Consider the following 23,757-nt stretch of genomic DNA (forward strand, 5'->3'; position numbering starts at 1 on the left):
TTTTTTTCCCCAACAATCTTGGAAGTGTTAGTGATGACCACGGGGAAAGGTTTCACCAGGACATTGCTAAAATGGAATAATGATATCGGGGCAGACGGAATTCATCAATGATGGCCGACTCTTGTTGGACATTAATTAGAGACGCTCCTAATCTCGTTTATAAATGCACTTCCGACAGCAAAACAATTCTAGGAAATAATATTTATAAGAACTCTTACATCGGCGCAATGCGTTACATTATGACTTCTCGTGCTATAAATAGCAGCGATTTGCTGAAAAACTATACGTGACGGGAGAAAACTGAGGCTAGTTTCGTACACAGGAGGTCAGATTCCATAAAACAAACCTCATTCTCTTCTTGCCTCAGACAAAAAGTTAACATTTGTTGCGCAGTGTTATTGGAACGGCTCACTTTGGTCTTCTCCGAGCTTCTCGGCAGACTCAGACTCTGCCATACAAATGTATTATGACGAGGTAATAAATATTAAACTGGTGGTAAAACGGGCTCATCAATATTTTAAGGAGCACTCCGAGCAATTTTCTATCATCGCCGGGTGGCTTTCCAAGTGCGGCGCTGGCTTTTGACAACTAAATATTACTGTACCAGAACTGTGCAAAGCACATCTCAGGAGTGTGTTTCAAGCTGTGGCTCATGATAAAATTTAATTTAAAAAAATACAACATTCACATAAATTATAGTAGTTTTGAGGGGAAAAACATATCTCAAAAGAACGCTTCTCAAGCACATAGCACAACGACATAGAAACATGACCGCAGATAAAGGCCAAATGGTCCATCCGTAGCATCCACTATCTCCTCCTCTCCCTATTGGCTAAGGCTCTTAACATTTGCATCTCCTCTTCCTATTGGCTAAGGCTCTTTACACCTGCATTGTGAGATCATAGAGCTTTATGGTTATAGAAACATGATGGCAGATAAAGGCCAAATGGCCCATCTAGTCTGCCCATCCGCAGTAACCATTATCTCCTCCTCTTCCTATTGGCTAAGAGTCTTACCATTTGCAACAACCCCCATTCCCAGACTACTTAAGCCACCTCTGTGCAGCTCTACTAGGCTTTCCTATGCCAGGTGCTGATGTTCCGAACTTTGTGGGGGTGCAACGGGGTCAGCGAACACGGGGAGGAGTGTGCGTAGGTCTTTACTTTGTCTCTGCAGTGGTTATCTGGTCACTTTCGATACCTTTTGAGCCCACACCTGTCTTTAAATTGTCTATCTCACAACGTACAAGTTTCGCCTAGGCATTCTCGTCAAACATTTGATTATCCCTGCAGGAAGACTAAGTCTAGGTCGGCCTGCAGCCCCGCCCTAACCACTCCTCCAAAAACGCCCCTTTCAGATCTGGGTGCATAGCGGAGTTCAGAGGCCTAATATGTCCTTGGATATGTCCCAAAAAGCCATTCCAATTATCAGCACTTGGATCTTTTAGACTTGGATGGGTGTTTAGACGTATTTAAGTTTCGATTATGAGCCCCATAGAGTTTTCAAACAAACGGGAAATATTTATTATTCTGAGGTAACACATCACTCTTTAACACTCTGTTTTTCAAGGCTGGCTCCCTGCCTAGACCAACACAACACATAGTAGAACCTTCTAGAATTCCCTCTGGGACTAGACCAAACAAGCATCTTCTACATACAAGTCCAGGTTCTTTCCTACCTTGACTTTCTTTCCATATAAAGGTGCTGGAGCCACCCTGTTCCCTGATCCTCTCCTCGGGTACCGATGCTCAGCTTCAACTGAAGCCCTCCTCCATCAGGATCTTCCTCCTGGAACCTCTTGCTCTGGGCCTCTCCCTGGAGACCTCTTGCCTTGGGGCATCTCTCCTGGAGATTTCTACCCTCAGGGCCTTTAACTCCAGCCTGGTCTGAGCTCTGCCCCTCGGACTAAACAGGTTTGTTCCGCCTACCCTAAAGCGGATTACTCCTATCATCTATGAGCTAGCGCCCCCTGCTGTACGGCAACTTAATTGCCATAAATCGGTGAACTAGCAACCCCTACTGTACGGTGACTCAACAGTAGTAAGGAAGTGCTCTTCACTATAGCACCCGTTCCCTCAAACAGGGCATATATACCTTTCCAGCCCACTGATTGGGGTTTAAACGGGCTGGGGCCTCTGCTGCCTGCTTAAACCCCATGATAGATCGGGGAAGGAGGGAGGGGAAAGAAGGCCGCAGTCCACTCGGCTTTTCAGGATTTCCCCAATGAATATGCATGAGATCTATTTGCATGAACTGCCTGCATTGTATGCAAATAGATCTCATGCATATTCATTGGGGAAAATCCTGAAAAGTCGAGTGGATTGCAGCCTTCGCTCCCCACCCCTGTGATAGGTGATATTTGAAATGTGTCTGACCTGGTACCTTTTTTTTTTTTATATAGAAATATACTACTGGTTCTGGAACAGTACCTTTCTGCATGACATGGGCTAAAGCCCAAGACTGGATCAGCCTCTTTAGATTGACCAGGTTGAATCTTTGCCTGAGCTCTGTGTTTCTGTAACTGCTTGGCATCTGAATATAGGGAAAAAAGGAAGCGCCTGCTGCTCTGGCAAACAGGGGGTTAATCTGGGACTGCACTCGGAGCATAATGATGGAAAGCCGTGCTGAATGCGCACTTTATCTTCTGAGCCTGGCACTGCTGGGATCACTTTTCCTCAGCCGATGATTTTCATAGCCCAAAAGAGATCCCAGAACCTGGCACGAATCCATGGCAGTCATGAACACAGCAGTGAGCTGTGCTCTGCAGCTGGGAACACAGCAGTGAGCAGTGCTCTGCAGCCGTAGAAGCTCTTGCTGCCAGGGCTCCATCTCCTGCTATTTGCATGAATCTAAAACAGAGATGCTGAGGGTTTAAAAACAGAAGAGCTGATGGGAAGGCAGAGAGGAGCTAGGAGAGGGGAGAGAGAACAGAAAGGAATTAGAAGTGGGGACATGGAAGCCGTGAGAGACGAGCAGAAGGGAACATAAGAATAGCCTTACTGGGTCAGAGCAATGGTCCATCAAGTCCAGTAGCCCATTCTCATGGTGGACAATCCAGGTCCTTAGTACCTGACCAAAACCCAAAGAGTAGCAACATTCCATGCCACCGATCTAGTGGCTTCCCCCATGTCTTTCTCAATAATAGACTATGGACTTTTCCTCCAGGAACTTGTCTAAACCTTTCTTAAAACCACCACATCCTCTGGCAACACGTTCCAGAGCTTAACTATTCTCTGAGTGAAAAAAAAAACAAATGTCCTTCTATTGGTTTTAAAAGTATTTCCCTGTAATTTCATCGAGTGTCCCCTAGTCTTTGTAATTTTTGACGGAGTGAAAAATCGATCCACTTGTACCCTTTCTATTCCACTCAGGATTTTGTAGACTTCAATCATATCTCTTTTCCAAGCTGAAGAGCCCTAACCTCTTTAGTCTTCCCTCATACGAGAGGTGTTCCATCCCCTTTACCATCTTGGTCGCTTCTTCTTTGAACCTTTTCTAGCGCTACTATATCTTTCTTGAGATAAGGAGACCAGACTTGAATGCAATACCCCAGATGAGGTCGCACCATGGAGCGATACAGGGGCATTATAACATTCTTAGTGTTTATAACCATCCCTTTTTTAATAATTCCCAGCATCCTGTTTACTTTTTTTGGCCGCTGCCGCACCTTGGGAAGAAGGTTTCATCGTATTGTCTACGATGACACCCAGATCCTTTTCTTGTACACCTCTAAATAAGGTCTCACCAGAGTCATATAGAGGCATCATCAATGCTGCCTTTTTCTTACTGTCCATTCCTCTCCCTATGCACCACCCTTGAATAAGGTGTGCAATTCTGGTTACCGCATCTCAAAAAGGTTATAATAATAATAATAACTTTATTCTTATATACCGCCAACAATCTTGCGACTTAGTGGATTTAGTGAATGTGCAAGAAGGGTGGTAAAAAATGATAAAATGTAATGTAATTTATTTCTTATATACCGCTACATCCGTTAGGTTCTAAGCGGTTTGAAGAAAATATACATTAAGATTATAAATGAGAAGTAAGAAGGTACTTAAAAAATTCCCTTACTGTCCCGAAGGCTCACAATCTAACTAAAGTACCTGGAAATTAATAAAGAAGAGAAAATAAAGATGGTTGAAAAAAGAAAAATTCTATGTGAACTTATAGGATGGAAATTAAACTGACAGTGAAGAACTGTATGAAAAATACATATGGAATGCAGTTAGAGAGGGTAGGTTACAATCTATTGATGGTATTTGTTTAATTGGAAGGTGTTAAGGTGGGTCATTTGGGGGAAGGTTATCTGAAGGTAGGTGAATCTTCTGGAGGATGGAATGAGTTCCCTATGAGGAAAATCTAACAAGGCCTAGGGCTCTTCAACTTGGAGAAGAGATGGCTTAGGGGAGATATGATACAGGACTGTAAAATATCGAGCAGAGTGGAATGGGTAAATGTGAATCACTTGTTTGGGCATGAAATGAAGCCACTAAGTAGTATATTTAAAACAAACCGTAGAAAATATTTCTCCACCCAATGTGTAATTAAACTGTGGAATTTGTTGCCAGAGAATGGGTAAAAGCAGTTAGCTTAGCGGGATTTAGAAAAGGTTTGGCTAATTTCCTAAAAGTCCATAAGCTTATTTTTAGGATCTTACCAGGTAGAGAATGACATGAGGGAAAAAAAATCTGTCTCCATCACTGCCCCGTCCCTAGACCACCGTCCCCTTCACTGCCCCATCCCTGTCATCCCTTTCACCGCCCCGTTCCCGTCGCCACCATCCCTTCACCGCCCCGTCCCTATCCCCGCCGTCCCCTTCTCCGCCCTGTCCCCGCAGCATCCATACAAGCCTCAGTACTGCAATATTTAGCTTATTCCTTCCTTATAAATCAAAGTTCTGGCTGCTGAACTAGAGAAAGAGATGTTCAGCTGGCAGGGTTTGTTTATAAATTTTTATCTCTCAAACAGTAGTCACCTTTGGCAGCATATTAAATAAATACATCTCATGGTCACAACAGTGACTCTAAGCTTCTAAGTGAACGCTCAGACCCTTAACCGAAACTCTAGTGAAAAATCATGGAGCCAGTTATCATAGAGATCATCACAGCTAGTTCACTGTCTCTGCCACCTGCTATGAGACACATCAGTTTGCATCAAAATGTAACCTAGCATACAAACTATTAAAGATTACTTAACTGACTGCAGAGTGGCAATGCCTTAAAAGAAAGAAGTTCCCTTATATTTTGTGTATAAATTTTTATCAATACAACTAATATACTTCTTTATCCTAAAGCAAAAAAAGAAAATAAATAAATAGAATTTTTTTTTCTACCTTTGTTGTCTGGTTTTTGCTTTCCTCAACTTCTCATTCAATTCCTTCCATCCACTGTCTGTCTTCTCTCTGCATCTTCCATTTGCTCTGTTCCTGTGCCTCTCCCTTCACCCCCCTCCCCCAATTGGTCTGGCACCCATCTTCTTCCCTCGTCTCCCCCATAATCTGGCATCTCTGTCTTCTTCCCTTCCAGCATCTTCTCCCCACTCTTTCTTCCCCATTTCCCTTCAATGTCTTCTCCCCACTCTTTGTTCCCCATTTCCCTTCAGCGTCTTCTCCCTACTCTCTCTTCCCCATTTCCCAGCGTCTTCTCCCCACTCTCTCTTCCCCATTTCCCAGCATCTTCTCCCCTCTCTTTCTTCCCCAGTTCCCTTCAGGCTGCTTCAGCATCTTCTCCTCTTCATCCCCCCACCCCCAGCACCCTTCACACAGTCCAGCAGCTCCCTGGCCAGCCGTGCATCTCCCTCCCTCTCTTCCCCTTACCTTCTCTTCATGGCGAACTGGCAATTTCTATAAGGCTATGCCTTGCATTGCAGCCAGGAGCCTTGAAGTTGCGTCGCGTTGACTGCTAGAAAAGTCTCCTCCGATGCAACCGGAAACAGGAAGTTGCATCGGAGGAGAATGGGGGAATTGCCGTACAACGAGAGGTTAGAGAAAAAAGAGAAGATTGAGAGGGGACATGATCGAAACAATCAAGATATTGAAGGGAATTGACTTAGTAGAGAAAGAGAGATCGTTCACCCTCTCTAAAGTGAAGAGAACGAGAGGGCACTCGCTAAAGTTAGAAGGGAAAAGATTTCGTACAAACATAAGGAGGTTCTTCTTCACCCAGAGAGTGGTAGAAATCTGGAACGCTCTTCCGGAGGCTGTTATAGGGGAAAACACCCTCCAGGGATTCAAGACAAGGTTGGATAAGTTCCTACTGGAACAGAACATACGCAAGTAAGGCTAGAGTCAAATAGGGCGCTGGTCTTTGACCTAAGGGCCGCTGCTTTAGCGGACTGCTGGGCACAATGGACCACTGGTCTGACCCAGCAGCGGCAAATCTTATGTTCTTGTTATAGTATCTGTATACAGATGGTATAAATAGGTAAGATTCACAAATATTTAGCTCATGTATTGTAACACCTTTACTGATGCTCATGCAAACTGCTCAGAATTGACTCCCCATAGCTTAAAATAAACATTAGAGGCTCTGTCAGAGACTCATTTAGAACGTGTGTATTCTTCCCATTTAATATTTCCAAATTAAGAAAGTGTATTTATTTATTTGTAAATGGATCTCTACCAGAGCCTCTAATTCAGTGGCATATTTAAATCAAATAACTACTTCTGAAGTTTATGGGCCCAGGCGAGGACGGAAGAGATTACTTGCGGGGCCGGATTCAGTTCCAGCGGGGACTGGTTCGATTTCGGTCCCTGTGCAACTCTCTAGCCCTGAGACCACCTGTCATTGAGATCTTTTGTAATGTACAGAGGATGAAAAACTGAGGAACCACTGAGGCCTGAGCATCGAGGCCTTAGGCTATGAGCCTGCTAGTATATAATCTGTAACCCGCTTTGATTGTACCTCAGGAAGGCCGTATATCAAATCCACGACCCTTCACCCTTTCACTCTATTTTTCCTTGTCTTCCTGTAATTTCTCTCTTTGCTGTTTATTGAATGCTGTCCCTTTCAAGCTAGTTTTTGTCTGTAAACCACTTTGTTATAGCCTCAGGAAAAGCGGCATAATAAATTTAATAACCTATAAACCATAAAGCCTTGGACACGTTGCTTTCTACACGCGGTGACGGGGCCTGCCCTAACTCTGAGGCCAGTGCAGGGAATTACAGGCTGCAGAAAGCCAGATCCTGGAATGGGAGTCACATATCTGGCTAAAGGAGGCCTTTAGTATCCGGCAAAGGGATGGGGGTGTCATGTTCCCCCCCCCCCCAGTCCAGTTTCAGAATTATGTTATCTCTCTATTTTCTCCCAGCAGCGGATCTACAAAACAATAGAACACCAAATCAATTACAATCACACAAGCCCAGACAACAGTCAAACAATCCAAGGGCATACAATTAACAGGACAGCTTTTAATTGGCAATTACAATTCTATTAGCTGGAGTTTGGCAGCTCAGTTACTCTTAGGGGGCCCAGAGGCAGAAGAGGTTAGTGAAAGAAAGTCAGTGCTGGACTGGTGGCCCAAAGCTCTGCGGTCTGGACAGGGAGAGGAGAACCGAGGCCTAGATTCACTGAACTCACCAATCCGATCCGTGGGCGATCCCTGGCCGAGTCTTGCCGGGCGACTGATTCACTAAAGAGTCCCCATGCAAATTATCCGATCGGATGCATGCCCCACGGATCGCTGCGGAGCGATCATCGCGCACACGCAGACCATCCTGGTCGGCGCTAGATGCGGTCCGCGCATGCGTTTGGTTTTCGAGGTCAAAACAAAGGGGGAGGGGTGGCTGCCGTACTATGGAGCTCCAATACTGAGAGCACCGAGCAGGGAAAGCAGCCAGACTGAAATAGAACCTGTCGTAGTGCAGCCCCGCTTTAAACCTGCTGATTATCGGTGCAGGGGATGGAACTCCTCTCGTATGAGGAAAGAAAAAACGGTTAGGGCTCTTCAGCTTGGAAAAGAGACGGCTGAGGGGAGATAGGATTGAAGTCTACAAAATCCTGAGTGGAGTAGAACGGGTACAAGTGGATCGATTTTTCACTCCGTCAAAAAGTACAAAGAGTAGGGGACACTCAATGAAACTGCAGGGAAATACTTTTAAAACCTATAGGAGGAAATATTTTTTCACTCAGAGAATAGTTAAGCTCTGGAACGCGTTGCCAGAGGTTGAGGTAAGAGTGGATAGCGTAGCTGATTTTAAGAAAGGTTCGGACAAGTTCCTGGAGTAAAAGTCTATAGTCTATTATTGAGAAAGACATGGGGGAAGCCACTGCTTGCCCTGTATTGGTAGCATGGAATATTGCTATTCCTATGTTCTTATCTCCGAACTGCTCCTCACGCTGGCCTCGGCTCTCCCTCTGATGTCACTTCCTGCTCATGCCGGCGAAGAGTTAAAAGTAAAGGGGGAAGGAATGGCATGTGCATGGTGGGGGAGGGGTAAAGAAGGCAGGGGGTGCCCCACCCTGGACACTTCCTACTAGAGGTCTGCACGGGAATGGGAATCCCGCGGATCCCGCGGGATTCCCCCCGTAACCCACAGGACTCCCATGGGGACCCCCCTCTAGCCAACGGGACTCCCACGGGGATGGAAGGCTTTGGAAGCAGGGTTTGTCCATATAATATAATGGACACGTCAGCCTTAGTAAAAGAGGGGGTTTATAAGTTAATTACCTGAACAGAAAACAAAAAAAGGGTTCCACCAAAGAGATTCCACAAGGAAAACAGCAGCGTAAACACAAAAGAAACTGTGGAATTGATGATCCTGTCAGAAGTAATTGCTGCTTTTTATGGGGATGGGCGGGGATGGAGGTAATTCCTTGCGGGGATGGGTGGGGACGGAGAGGATCCTGACGGGGACGGGTGGGGACGGAGAGGATCCTGGCGGGGACGGGTGGGATTTCTGTCCCCGCGCAACTCTCTACTTCCTACCTTCGCCACGCCACTGCTTAGCTCTCAAAGTTTTGGCTCCTAACGTTCAGCGCCTTTTCACTACGCTCCGACACTACCCTTTTCGTTCAACTGAAGCCTCTGCTCACGGATCGTTGACTCCTGTTCCTCCTTCGTCTGCCCCGCTGCTGAGAGTCGCTGTTAGATTAGCTAAGGATGGTTTGAGTTATTCATTGTGTTTCCAAAGCCTGCTCACGTGGGGAGTGCCCTCTGCCGTGAACCAGACACTGCCTGGCAGACTCGCACACCGAAGGGCTCATGATATCAAGTGGTTTAGGCTTTTTGCACAGTTTTGTGCGAGCTCTTGCTAGAAATGAGTTCTGTACTTAACTGGCAGCAGAGTGTCTATAGGGCTCATTTTCAGCAACGAAAAACATCCAAAAAGATGGGCATTTTTCTCCCCTTCCAATTCACTATTTTTGAAAACTATTTTCTAGATCAGTGTCTCTCAAACTGTGTGTGGCACACTCTGAACAGATTTCAGCTGTGCCCTGTGCTTTCTTTTCAAAAATTTCCTCATTAGAATAGAAGTCATGTACGTCGCGTACGCAAGAGTGTGTCAATTTTATGAGCGTCTGTCCACGTAAGGAAAGGGTGGTAGATGCCTAGAATCCGTGGCATAGTAAGGGGAGGGCCTACTGCCCCCGGCGCCATCTTGGAGGAGGCACCAGCACTTCTCCTCTTCTCCACCCCCCCCCCCCATGTTCCTTCCTACTCCTACCCCACCACGCGCGCACCTTCAATTCCCCGGCACCGCACATCTAGCTCTTCGCCGGCGTGAGCAGCAGCGCCAACCTGCTGCTCACGCCGGCCTCGGCGCTCCCCTCTGATGTCACTTCCGGATCCCGCGATTAAGAAGTGACATAAAAGAGGGAACCGACGCTGGCACAGGCAGCAAGTTAGAGATGTCGGGGAATCTAAACAGGTATGGGGGGAAGGGAAGCATGCGTGGCGGGGGATGGGGGGCATGGAAGGAACAGGGCAAGGGGGGCACCTCCCACCCTTGCTACACCACGGCGTGGAATAGTGTCCTAGTAGAGGTAGTGGACAAAGACTGTGTCTGAATTCAAGAACATGGGGGACAGGCATGTGGCATCTCTTGGGAGGGGAGGAGATAGCAGATAGGGGAGAGAGTGGCATACTGGTTAAAGCTACAGCCTAGAGCCTCAGGTCTTTAGCACCCGGCCAAAACCCAAAGAGTAGCAACATTCCATGCTACTGATGCAGGGCAAGCAGTGGCTTCCCCCGTGTTTTTATCAATAACAAGACTATGGACTTTTCCTCCAGGAACTTGTCCAAAGCTTTCTTAAAACCAGTTACGCTATCTGCTCTTACCACAACCTCTGGCAACGCGTTCCAGAGCTTAACTATTATCTGAGTGGAAAAAAATTTCTTCCTATTGGTTCTAAAAGTATTTCCCTGTAACTTCATCGAGTGTCCCCCAGTCTTTGTCTAAACTACTAAACTAAACTAAATCTTGGGTTTATATACCGCATCATCTCCGCAGATGGAGCTCGACACGGTTTATATGGTTAGGGAAGGAACGGAACTCCAGTGGAATTATATAAGTAAGAGAGAAGAGAGGTTAGGTGTGAGAGTGCCAGGAAAGAGACGGGGTTACGTTCTGGAGAAGAGCCAGGTCTTCAGAAGCTTACGGAATGGTAGAAGGGGGCTCAAATTGCGGAGAGGGGAAGGGAGATTGTTCCAGAGCTGAGCGATTCTGAAAGGGAGGGAAGAGCCAAGTTTACCAACAAGGGAGATGCCTTTTAAGGAGGGGTAGGATAGTTTTAATTTTTGCGTGGATCTAGTGGAGGTTGGATTTGAGGAATTCCAGGATAGAGGGATAAAAGGAGGGAGGATACCATTTTTGGCGGAGTGAAAAATCGATCCACTTGTACCCGTTCTACTCCACTCAGGATTTTGTAGACTTCAATCTCTTTTCCAAGCTGAAGAGCCCTAACCGTTTTAGTCTTGCCTCATACGAGAGGCGTTCCATCCCCTTTATCATTTTGGTTGTTCTTCTCGGAACCTTTTCTAGTGCCACTCTATCTTTCTTGAGATAAGGAAACCAGAACTGAACGCAATACTCCAGGTGAGGTCGCTCCATGGAGCGATACAGGGGCATTATAACATTCTTAGGCCCTCTTTTACTAAAGTGTGCTAACTGATTTAGGATGTGCTAAACACTACGTCGTGCATTATCGTCTACGGCCGCATTAGCATTTAGCGCGCTAAATCAATTACTGCGCACTATTTGCTTAGCGCACCTTAGTAAAAGAGGGAGTTAGTCTTGTTAATCATCCCTTTTTAAAAAATAATTCCTAGCATCTTTTTTGACTGCCGCCGCACATTGGGCAGAAAGTTTCATCGCATTGTCTACAATGGCGCCCAGATCCTTTTTTTGGGTGCTAATCCCCAAGGTGGACCTTAGCATCCGGTAACTGTGCCTCACTTTGCATTTGTCCGCATTAAATTTCATCTGCCACTTGGACGCCCAGGGAGGGGTTTAGGACGAAATAAGAGAGGAGAGATATGGAGAAGCTGCAAAGTGAATGAACTCATGAGTCAAGAAGAGTTTGAACTGCATGCAGAAATGGATAGGGGGGGGGTCAATGAAGTGACTTGAGGGGTGACGCGAGTATGGCGACTCTGGTGGAATATAAGTCGTGCAGCTGAATTTTGGACAGATTGAAAGGGGAGAGAGATGGTTACGTGGGAGACCTGTGAGAAGCAAGTTGCAGTAGTCTAGGCCAGAGGTGACATGATCGAAACATTCAAGGTAATGAAGGGGATAGACTTAGTAGATAAGGACAGGTTGTTCACCCTCTCCAAGGTAGGGAGAACGAGAGGGCACTCTCTAAAATTGAAAGAGGATAGATTCCGTACAAACGTAAGGAAGTTTTTCTTCACCCAGAGAGTGGTAGAAAGCTGGAACACTCTTCCGGAGGCTGTTATAGGGGAAAACACCCTCCAGGGATTCAAGACAAAGTAGATAAAGACAAGTTGTTCACCCTCTCCAAGGTAGGGAGAACGAGAGGGCACTCTCTAAAATTGAAAGAGGATAGATTCCGTACAAACGTAAGGAAGTTTTTCTTCACCCAGAGAGTGGTAGAAAGCTGGAACACTCTTCCGGAGGCTGTTATAGGGGAAAACACCCTCCAGGGATTCAAGACAAAGTAGATAAAGACAAGTTGTTCACCCTCTCCAAGGTAGGGAGAACGAGAGGGCACTCTAAAGTTGAAAGGGGATAGATTCCGTACAAATGTAAGGAAGTTCTTCTTCACCCAGAGAGTGGTAGAAAACTGGAACGCTCTTCCAGAGTCTGTTATAGGGGAAAACACCCTCCAGGGATTCAAGACAAAGTAGATAAAGACAAGTTGTTCACCCTCTCCAAGGTAGGGAGAACGAGAGGGCACTCTCTAAAGTTGAAAGGGGATAGATTCCGTACAAACGTAAGGAAGTTCTTCTTCACCCAGAGAGTGGTAGAAAACTGGAACGCTCTTCCAGAGTCTGTTATAGGGGAAAACACCCTCCAGGGATTCAAGACAAAGTAGATAAAGACAAGTTGTTCACCCTCTCCAAGGTAGGGAGAACGAGAGGGCACTCTAAAGTTGAAAGGGGATAGATTCCGTACAAATGTAAGGAAGTTCTTCTTCACCCAGAGAGTGGTAGAAAACTGGAACGCTCTTCCAGAGTCTGTTATAGGGGAAAACACCCTCCAGGGATTCAAGACAAAGTAGATAAAGACAAGTTGTTCACCCTTTCCAAGGTAGGGAGAACGAGAAGGCACTCTAAAGTTGAAAGGGGATAGATTCCGTACAAATGTAAGGAAGTTCTTCTTCACCCAGAGAGTGGTAGAAAACTGGAACGCTCTTCCAGAGTCTGTTATAGGGGAAAACACCCTCCAGGGATTCAAGACAAAGTAGATAAAGACAAGTTGTTCACCCTCTCCAAGGTAGGGAGAACGAGAGGGCACTCTCTAAAGTTGAAAGGGGATAGATTCCGTACAAACGTAAGGAAGTTCTTCTTCACCCAGAGAGTGGTAGAAAACTGGAACGCTCTTCCAGAATCTGTTATAGGGGAAAACACCCTCCAGGGATTCAAGACAAAGTAGATAAAGACAAGTTGTTCACCCTCTCCAAGGTAGGGAGAACGAGAGGGCACTCTAAAGTTGAAAGGGGATAGATTCCGTACAAATGTAAGGAAGTTCTTCTTCACCCAGAGAGTGGTAGAAAACTGGAACGCTCTTCCAGAGTCTGTTATAGGGGAAAACACCCTCCAGGGATTCAAGACAAAGTAGATAAAGACAAGTTGTTCACCCTCTCCAAGGTAGGGAGAACGAGAGGGCACTCTCTAAAGTTGAAAGGGGATAGATTCCGTACAAACGTAAGGAAGTTCTTCTTCACCCAGAGAGTGGTAGAAAACTGGAACGCTCTTCCAGAGTCTGTTATAGGGGAAAACACCCTCCAGGGATTCAAGACAAAGTAGATAAAGACAAGTTGTTCACCCTCTCCAAGGTAGGGAGAACGAGAGGGCACTCTAAAGTTGAAAGGGGATAGATTCCGTACAAATGTAAGGAAGTTCTTCTTTACCCAGAGAGTGGTAGAAAACTGGAACGCTCTTCCAGAGTCTGTTATAGGGGAAAACACCCTCCAGGGATTCAAGACAAAGTAGATAAAGACAAGTTGTTCACCCTCTCCAAGGTAGGGAGAACGAGAGGGCACTCTCTAAAGTTGAAAGGGGATAGATTCCGTACAAATGTAAGGACGTTCTTCTTCACCCAGAGAACGCTTTTCCGGAGGCTGTTTTAGGGGAAAACATCCTCCAGGGATTCAAGACAAAGTTAGACAAGTTCCTGCTGAACCAGAACGTACACAGGTAAGGCTAGACTCAGGGCACTGGTCTTTGACCTAATGGCCGCCACGGGAGCGGACTGCTGGGCACGATGGACCACTGGTCTGACCCAGCAACGGCAGTTCTTATGTTCTTTTCCTTTTGCCGCTGCTTGAGTCCAGTATATCCAGATACTTCTAGAACTGAGCACTGGCATCTCTACATCCCTTGTGCACATAAAGTTGCAGAATATGGACACTTCCTTCTGAAAATGCCAGCAGGGTAGAAATGCATGGTGGGGGGGGGGGGGCATGCACATGGGTGAAACATGGGCAGAACACAAGTGGGGCTCCCACATCCACATATTCGTTAAGGAACACCATGAGTTACACGCATCCCTATCACATTTGCATGACATCCTGTGCATGATACCAGGTTATACTACGTGGGACCAGATGGTTAGTACACCAAGCTTTGGTCCTGGCAAACTGGGTTCGATTCCCACTGCAGCTCCTTGTGACCCTGGGCGAGTCACTTAACTCGTCGTTGCCCCAGGTGCAAAAAGTTGGATTGAGAGCCCACCAGGGACAGAGAAAGTACCGCCACATAGCGTGTACAGTGCTGTGTACATCTGGTAGTACATCTGGATGATTAGCAGTATCCTATAATGGAATCCAGGCACCCAGATGCTTCTGTGCAGCATCATGGTGCTAAATGGAAGAGCCCCACTTATAGAATCACCCCCTAAATACGAGATCAATGAAGCAGCAGCCAACATCCCTCTGAAGACAATATTGGGTACAACCAACCCTGTCGTTCTCATCAGCGCTGATCTCTTTTTCCGCTGCTGAGAGAAATCATAAGAACATAAGAGATGCCATACTGGGACAGTATCCTGTTTCCAATAGTGGCCAACCCAGGTCCCAAATACCTGGCAGAAACCCAAATAGTAGCAACATTCCAGAGCTGAGATTGTGATGTCATAATGCCCCATTCCACCAATGCCTAAGAGCCAACCTCAGCAGTGATGTCACAATGGCTTGATTATCCTATACTTGGCTCACATAAGAACATAAGGCCTGCCCTACTGGGACAGACAGAAGGTCCATCAAGCCCAGTATCCATTTTCCAACAGTGGCCATCCAAGGTCCCAAGTACCTAGCTAGATTTCAAATAGTAAAAAAGATTCTATGCTGCTTATCCTAGGAATAAGCAGTGGATTTCCCAAGCCATCTCAATAATGGCCTATGGACGTCTCTTTTAGGAAATTATCCAAGCCTTTCTTGAACCCCACTAAGGTAACTGATTTCACCACATTCTCCGGCAACAAATTCCAGAGTTTTAAATCTACAACTTAGTAGCTTCAAAACAAACCAGAGAAAATATTTTTTCTACACAATCCCTAAGCAACCCCCACCACATGATGGAACAGAAGCGAAGGGAGAGAACAAGTATCTTTCACAGCCAGCATCACCACCGATTGCTACCACAGGTATGAACGGATAGCGTAGTTGGTTTTAAGAATGATTTGGACAAGTTCCTGGAGGAAAAGTCCATATTCTGTTACTGAGAAAGACAAGGGGGAAGCCATTGCTTGCCCTGGATCGATAGCATGGAATATTGCTACACCTTGGGTTTTGCCCAAGTACTAGTGACCTGGATTGGCCACCACTAGAACAGGCTACTGGGCTACTTGGCTACTGGGCCTTTGGTATGACCTAGTATGGCTATTCTTATGCTCTTATGTGAGCCAAGTGTAGGACAATCAAGCCATTGTGACATCACTGATGAGGTTGGCTCTGAGGCATTATGACATCACAATCTCAGCTCTGGAATGCTCTCATTGGGGTTCCGGAATCTTGCTATTCCTTGAGATGCTGGAATGTTGCTACTCTTTGGGTTTTGGCCAGGTACTAGGGACCTGGATTGGCCACCATGAGAACGGGCTACTGGGCTTGATGAACCATTGGTCTGACCCAGTAAGGCTATTCTTTATGTTCTTATTGTCCTGTGTAGGACACTTTTTCTACTGAAGATCGGAGTCTGCTTCCAAGCCAGATAAGCTTGGAAGGCCCGACAGGGAACTAACTTCTACCAGTGCTGGTGCATCAATTGATCCTCTGTGTTTTCCTATTCAATAAGACTGAAACTCAGTTCATTGAGGGGGGGGGGGGGGGTAAGGAAAGTGTTTCAGTAATTTGAATCGCTATAGAGATTTTGTTATATATTTTGCATGTATCAAGTAGTTCCTTGTACATCTGGGTTTAATGATGTATTATTAAATGTGCAATAAAAATAAAATAGAGAAAGTGCAGTCGAGGCAAAATCCGCAAGTGATTTCATTTAATTTCATGTCATTTATTAACTTAATGAGTCGCCTCTACAAAAGCTCTAAGTGATGCACCAGAAATCAATATGAGATCTGTAAATCAAAGCATATCATCGTCATCACCCCGAAAGAACAAAATGCAAAACACAACGGTAAGCACAATAACACCAAGCCCAGTGAATAAAACATGACAGAAAGATGGCGAGGCGCTAGTCAGCCATACTTAATGGCTTTGACAGCCCACAGCAACGAAGATGATGAGCCCTCTCCGCTTGCAAAAGTCTTGGAAGAAAGCTCCGAACAGATGCATTGCAAAAAGAAAGTTTGGGGAGGGAGTCCTAGATTCACGAAGCTCACCGATCGTGTCCCGACCAGTTTGCGAGCCTTCTCCGACCCCGACCCGATTCACTAACCTTCTGCCCGATCCGATCCGCCCATGCAAATGAGGGGACATGGCATGCGTAAGTAGGAAGGCAGCGATTCACTAAACAGAAGAAGGAACACCGAGTGGGTTGGCCGATCCAAAATGAAGCAACTGCTGAAGACCAGTGGCTTACTGTCCCTGCTGACTCTCCTGCTCTCTGCCGCCCTGAAATCCCAGTTTGTCCCTGCCGACTCTCCTGCTCTCTGCTGCCGTGAAATCCTGCTGTCTGCTGCTCTGAAATCTCAGTTTGTCCCTGCCAACTCTCCTGCTCTCTGCCGCCCTGAAATCCCAATTTGTCCCTGCCGACTCTCCTGCTCTCTGCCGCCCTGAAATCCCAGTTTGTCCCTGCCGACTCTCCTGCTCTCTGCCACCATGAAATCCTGCTTTCTACCACCCTGAAATCCCAGTTTGTCCCTGCCGACTCTCCTGCTCTCTGCCACCATGAAATCCTGCTTTCTACCACCCTGAAATCCCAGTTTGTCCCTGCCAACTCTCCTGCTCTCTACCGCCCTGAAATCCCAGTTTGTCCCTGCCGACTCTCCTGCTCTCTGCTGCCGTGAAAACCTGCTCTCTGCTGCCCTGAAATCCCAGTTTGTCCCTGCCAACTCTCCTGCTTTCTGCTGCCCTGAAATCCAAGTTTGTCCCGGCCGACTCAACTGCTCTCTGCCGCCCTGAAATCCCAGTTTGTCCCTGCCGACTCTCCTGCTCTCTGCTGCCGTGAAATCCTGCTGTCTGCTGCTCTGAAATCTCAGTTTGTCCCTGCCAACTCTCCTGCTCTCTGCCGCCCTGAAATCCCAGTTTGTCCCTGCTGACTCTCCTGCTCTCTGCCACCATGAAATCCTGCTTTCTACCACCCTGAAATCCCAGTTTGTCCCTGCCAACTCTCCTGCTCTCTGCCGCCCTGAAATCCCAGTTTGTCCCTGCCAACTCTCCTGCTCTCTACTGCCCTGAAATCCCAGTTTGTCCCTGCCGACTCTCCTGCTCTCTGCTGCCGTGAAAACCTGCTCTCTGCTGCCCTGAAATCCCAGTTTGTCCCTGCCAACTCTCCTGCTCTCTACTGCCCTGAAATCCCAGTTTGTCCCTGCCGACTCTCCTGCTCTCTGCTGCCGTGAAATCCTGTTATCTGCCACCCTGAAATCCCAGTTTGTCCCTGCCAACTCTCCTGCTCTCTGCTGCTGTGAAATCCTGTTCTCTGCCACCCTGAAATCCCAGTTTGTCCCTGCCGACTCTCCTGCTCTCTGCCACCCTGAAATCCCAGTTTGTCCCTGCCGACTCTCCTGCTCTCTGCCACCCTGAAATCCCAGTTTGTCCCTGCCGACTCTCCTGCTCTCTGCCGCCCTGCGAGCCCTCGGGATAAAAGCGTGCTCTGTTCCATAATCTGGCTGCAGCGTGTTCTGTTCCATAATCTCGGCGAAGGTGTGTTCTGTTCCATTGAAATGTCCACTCAAGAAAACTGCAGCCACCCCTCCCCCTTTGTTTTGACCTCACTTGTGCAGAGAGCAAGTGCATGCGTGGATCGCATCTACAGCCAACGAGGATGGTATGCACATGCGTCTCGATCGCTGTAGGGCATGCGTCTCTGATCACTCCATTTGCAAGCAAGACTTGGCCACGGATCACTCAACAATGGTGAGTATAGTGAATCGAGGCCTAAGTTGTAATTCTTCACAGAAAGCAAACACAAATGAAACTCATTGTCAGATGTCAAGACAAAAACGGGAAAATAAAGTTTAATTTTCACTGGCAAATAAGCAGTGGCGTGCAGTGAGGGTTTTCAGGCGATTCAATGAATCCCCAGCTCTATAGCCCTGCTTTTAATTTTTGGGTTATTTTTTGATTCATGCAGTTTGATTTGTTTGAGTAGGGGGCCCCCAAAAAAGCAGGGCTCTTGGGCTGGGGATTCTCCGAGCCCCCTGAAGGCTCTGACAGTTCTGATCTGAATTTGATTGGCTGAGCAGCATCTGCCTGTTGCCTGCCCAACTAATCAAATTCAGAGCAGTGCCCTCTGGGCCTTTAGGAGGTGGAGCGAATCCCCCGAAGGCCCTGACCGCACCCCACTGCAAATAAGCCAGGTTGGTATCATTGTGAGCTTTGAAGGTCTAACATGGAACCTCAAACTGGTCTTCGAATAAAACTGGCAACTTGTGTTTGGTTCACCACTTTTTCAGTTGTAGGTCAAGGTGAGATACGTTTACATATAGTAGGTACTTTCTTGTTCCTAGAGGGTGTATAGTCTACTCTAAGGGGTCGATATTCAGACCACGGAAGGCAGGTTGGCTAACTCCTATAGTCAGCGCTGAGGCCACATAGTCAATATATCTATATATATAAAATCGGAGGTATGTATGTGTGTATGTGCCGCGATCACGCAAAAACGGCTTGACCGATTTGAACGAAACTTGGTATGCAGATCCCTCACTACCTGGGGTGATATGTTCTGGGGGTCTCGCGGCCCACCTGCACACGTGGGCGGAGCTACAAACAGAACATCAGATTTCACCCATTCATGTCAATGGAAAAAATGTAAAAAGCTGCCATTCTCACAGTAATTCACAAACGGCTTGACCGATTTGAACGAAACTTGGTATGCAGATCCCTCACTACCTGGGGTGATATGTTCTGGGGGTCTCGCGGCCCACAACTCTATGTTGCTTGCTCAAGGGTGGGTTCACCCAACAATTTATATGTTCTTGCTCCTGGAGGTGAAACTAAAAATGTTGTTTATAATCAAGTTTTGTGTTAGTTGTATTGTATTCATTTTGTCAAATATTTCACATTATAATTTGAATATTGTACTTTTTATAAAGCTGTAAACAAATAATTTCATTCACCACTATAAAGTATCTTTATTTGAATCCATTTACAGTGTTATTGCTGTAATTTAATACCGCCGGGGCATCAGCTAGTAAACTATAAAGCAACAGTCCATGCAATGGCGACACTCAGGTTCTCCAAGGCCAGGGAAATTCAAGACCCAAAAATCAGCAGGACAGGTCATGGCCACATTGGCCAAACGGTTAATGCAGAATACTACCGTAACTTGCTGTGCGGATTTAAGGAGACATTGAAAGAAAACAAGGAGAGGGTAGCTACAGAAAGGAGTTCCCTTTTTGCAAGACAATGCACCTACTCGGAAAAACGACAGCTGTTTTGATGCAATTGAGGTTTCAGTGCCTAGACCATCCACCCTACTTGCCACGTCTTGCTCCATCTGCCTATTTTCCGTTTCCAAACCTTAAAAAGAGTTTGAAAGGGCGACAATTTTCCATTGATTCAGAGGTGGTCGAAGCGGTGGAGTAGTATTTCAGTGACCAGACATCGGAGTATTTTGGGGAAGGGTTACAGACACTTGCGCCAAGTGTGTTCAACTTAGGGGTGAATATGTGGAATAACTTGTAAGTTTCATGGCTCCAGGTCATTCCCTTCTTGGTTGGGCCCTCCTATTGTGATGTCATGATCCCTCATTCCACCAATGCCTAAGAGCCAACCTGATTGGTGATGTCACAATGGCTTGGTTTCCCTATACTTGTGCCCATGTGCTAGATGCATTTGCTTCACTGAAATGAAAAGTGTCAAGAAAATTGTGCAATAACTTGTACGTTTCATGGCCCCACGTCATTCCCTTCTTGGCTGGGCTGAGAACAAAAATTAGAACGTTATACAGTGGTACCTCGGTTTACGAGTGCACCGGTTTGCGAGTGTTTTGCAAGACGAGCAAAACATTCGCAAACTTGGTGCCTCGTAAACCAAGCTTGCCTCGCTGTACGAGCGCCCCCCCCTGCGAACCGGCACCTTCCCCCCCACGATCCGGCATCCCACCGCCGCCATCGGGCACCCCTCTCCCCCCCCCGCTGCCATCGGGCACCCCCCCGCCGCAACCTGAGATCCCCCAACCCACCCGAACCTTCTTCTTACTTCCAGTGTAGCCTCCGCATCGGCACTGGCACCAGCATGTCCTGTGCGTTGGTGCCGGTGCCCGAAAATCTGCTTCCTGTGCCGGGCCTTGAGCATGCGCGCATGCTCAAGGCCCGGCACAGGAAGCAGATTTTCAGGCACCGGCACCAACGCACAGGACATGCTGGTGCCGGTGCCGATGCTAATGCGGAGGCTACACTGGAAGTAAGAAGAGGCTTCGGGTGGGTTGGGGGATCTCAGGTCACAGCGGGGGGGGGGGGGTGCCGGTGGCGGCGGGGGGGTGCACGATGGTGGAGGGGCGGGGTGCCAGATCGCGGGGGGGAGGGTGCCGGTTCGCGGGGGGAGGGGGGGAGCAGCGCTGCTGGCCTCGGGGGGGGGGGGGAAGGTGGGGGGTGGGAACATATCAAAGCAAGTTTCCCTTATTTCCTATGGGGAAACTTGCTTTGATATTCGAGCATTTTGGATTACGAGCATGCTCCTGGAACGGATTATGCTCGTAATCCAAGGTACCACTGTACAGTCCATGCTCATTTTTCGCACATTCTCGATGTACAATTTCATGTATCTGCGATTACATCAACTGTGACCGATTTTTCCTATTCGTGCCACTGTTTTCGCTGACCTGCTCTTACAAAACCCCCCAGCTTTCTTTGATTTCATCTTCACTTTCCAGTCCAGCGTTTGCTTCCAGATATGGTCCCCATCCATCCAGAGAATGAATTACAAGCATCTACAGGCACTCCAAGGGTTGTCTCCTCCAGGAACCTAACTCTATTTTCCCAATAGGATCTCTTGTCCGCTTTCTGTGGTTTTAAGGCACAAGGTGTACTGCTGGAACCTAACCTCTGCTTTCCAATAGACTCAGCGTTTCGTCATTTACGATTTTGCAGTTAGCGAACGTTTTTGGGCGCTGTACTATTGCGAATAATGAGAATGGACTGTAATGCTTTTGTATCGCTCTATAAGGCGGCCACACCTCGAATACTAAGTTCAAGTTCACGTTTATTTGATAAATCTATATATATAAAATCGGATGTATGTATGTATGTGCCGCGATCACGCAAAAACGGCTTGACCGATATGAACTAAACTTGGTATGCAGATCCCTCACTACCTGGGGTGATATGTTCTGGGGGTCTCGCGGCCCACCTGCACACGTGGGCGGAGCTACAAACAGAAAATCAGATTTCACCCATTCAAGTCAATGGGAAAAATGTAAAAAGCTGTGGGACCGATTTGAACGAAACTTGGTATGCAGATCCCTCACTACCTGGGGTGATATGTTCTGGGGGTCTCGCGGCCCAACCTGCACATGTGGGAAGGGTGGGTTCACCCAATAATGTATATGTTCTTGCTCCTGGAGGTGAAACTAAAAATGTTGTTTATAATCAAGTTTTGTGTTAGTTGTATTGTATTCATTTTGTCAAATATTTCACATTATAATTTGAATTTGTACTTTTTATAAAGTAAAAAAATATTTTCATTCACCACTATAAAGTATCGTTATTTGAATCCATTTACAGTGTTATTGCTATAATTAAATACCCGTGCAACGCCGGGCCATCAGCTAGCCGCCTATATAAAACATTCTAAGCGATGTACAATTTAAAAACAAAATATGGGGAAACAGACAATCTTAGGACAGATTAAACACAAAACACATAATTTATTCACAGCATGTATAAAGCAAGAAAAAAGAACAAACTCTAGAAATTTAAAGATTTCTCGGTACATGTAGTTTAGTAACAAACAGGAAGTGGAGGGAAGAGGGAAATAAAGTTACAAATTTCTCATAATAGGAAAAAACAAACAAACATATATAGGGGAAAAACACAAAGGAGGGGGGGAAGGAAGAATAAAGAAAAATGGAAAAAAGAAACAAGGAAAAAAAAGAAAAAAAAATAAAAATTTTAAAAATGAGATAAAGGGACATTGGCATGAATAGTTAGTCAGTAAAAGCGTCATTAAATAAAAAAGTTTTTAAAAGTTTTTTTAAAGGAGATAAGTTCTTTATCTTTTCTAATAAAAAGTGGCAGAGCGTTCCAGGTTTGGGGAGCTAAGATAGAGAACATATCATTTCTCCTTGTTCCCACTATTTTTAAGGATGGAACCGATAATAAATCTTGATGAGAGGATCGGAGAGATCGAGTTGAATGATATGGAATAATCATTCTAGATATGAATTGTGGCTCGTTGAATAATAATACTTTAAAAACTAGAAACGCTATTTTGAAGGTAATTCGGTGGTTAATGGGCAGCCAATGTGACTTGATCAATAGTGGTGTTACGTGATCGTATTTTTTTGCTTTATGAATAAGTTTTATGGCAGTATTTTGGATTATTTGGAGTCTTTTCTTTTCTTTTTGGGGTATATTGAATAACAAAGAATTACAGTAATCTAATTTAGAAATAATCATAGAATGAATAAGGATATTAACAGATTTTGGTTCTAAAAAAGATGAAATAGATCATATCAGACGGAGTTTATAAAAGCAGGATTTAACAGTTTGGCTTATGTGATTGTGAAAAGATAAATTTGTATCAATGATTACACCTAAGATTTTCAGGGTTGATACTAATTCAACTGGAGTGTTATCGAGTACAAATGGAGAAATTGGTGTAATGTCTTTTCTCCAAGTAAAAAACATAGTTTGTGTTTTCTGTATGTTTAATGAGAGTTTATTGTGGCAAAGCCAGTTTTTTATTGTGTCCAATTTAGTATTGATAGTTTTAATTTCTTCGTCATTTTCAGGGTCAAATGGGTGAAGGAGTTGGATGTCATCAGCATAGGAAAATGAGGTAAAGCCCAGCGATTGACAAATAGTAAGTAAAGGAGAGAGAAAGATATTGAATAAAAGAGGCGACAGGATAGAGCCCTGGGGTATACCAAAAGGTGAGGAGTAGGAAGTAGAGTGATCGTCTTTGACTATAACAGTTGAAGATCGATTAGAAAGAAAAGATGTAAACCAGTTTAGAACCTGTCCACCAATACCAAAGGATTCCAAACGATTAAGTAGGAGAGCGTGATCTATAGTGTCAAAAGCCGCTGAAAGATCTAAGGAAAAGAGAGCAACCGATTTGTGATGATCTAGGTAATAGTGGATATTGGTTATAAGGCCTAACATTGAATATTCTGTATTGTGATGTTTACGAAAGCCCGTTTGGTTAGGATGCAGTGCGTTTGATGATTCAATGAAGTCCGATAGTTGTTCAAAGACCAGTTTTTCAATTACTTTTGCTAAAAAAGGTAAGTTTGAAATTGGACGGTAATTGGCTACGTCATTGCGATTAGCATTATGTTTTTTCAATA

This window comes from Geotrypetes seraphini, chromosome 2 (genome assembly GCF_902459505.1).
Source record: "Geotrypetes seraphini chromosome 2, aGeoSer1.1, whole genome shotgun sequence".
NCBI lineage: Eukaryota > Metazoa > Chordata > Amphibia > Gymnophiona > Dermophiidae > Geotrypetes > Geotrypetes seraphini.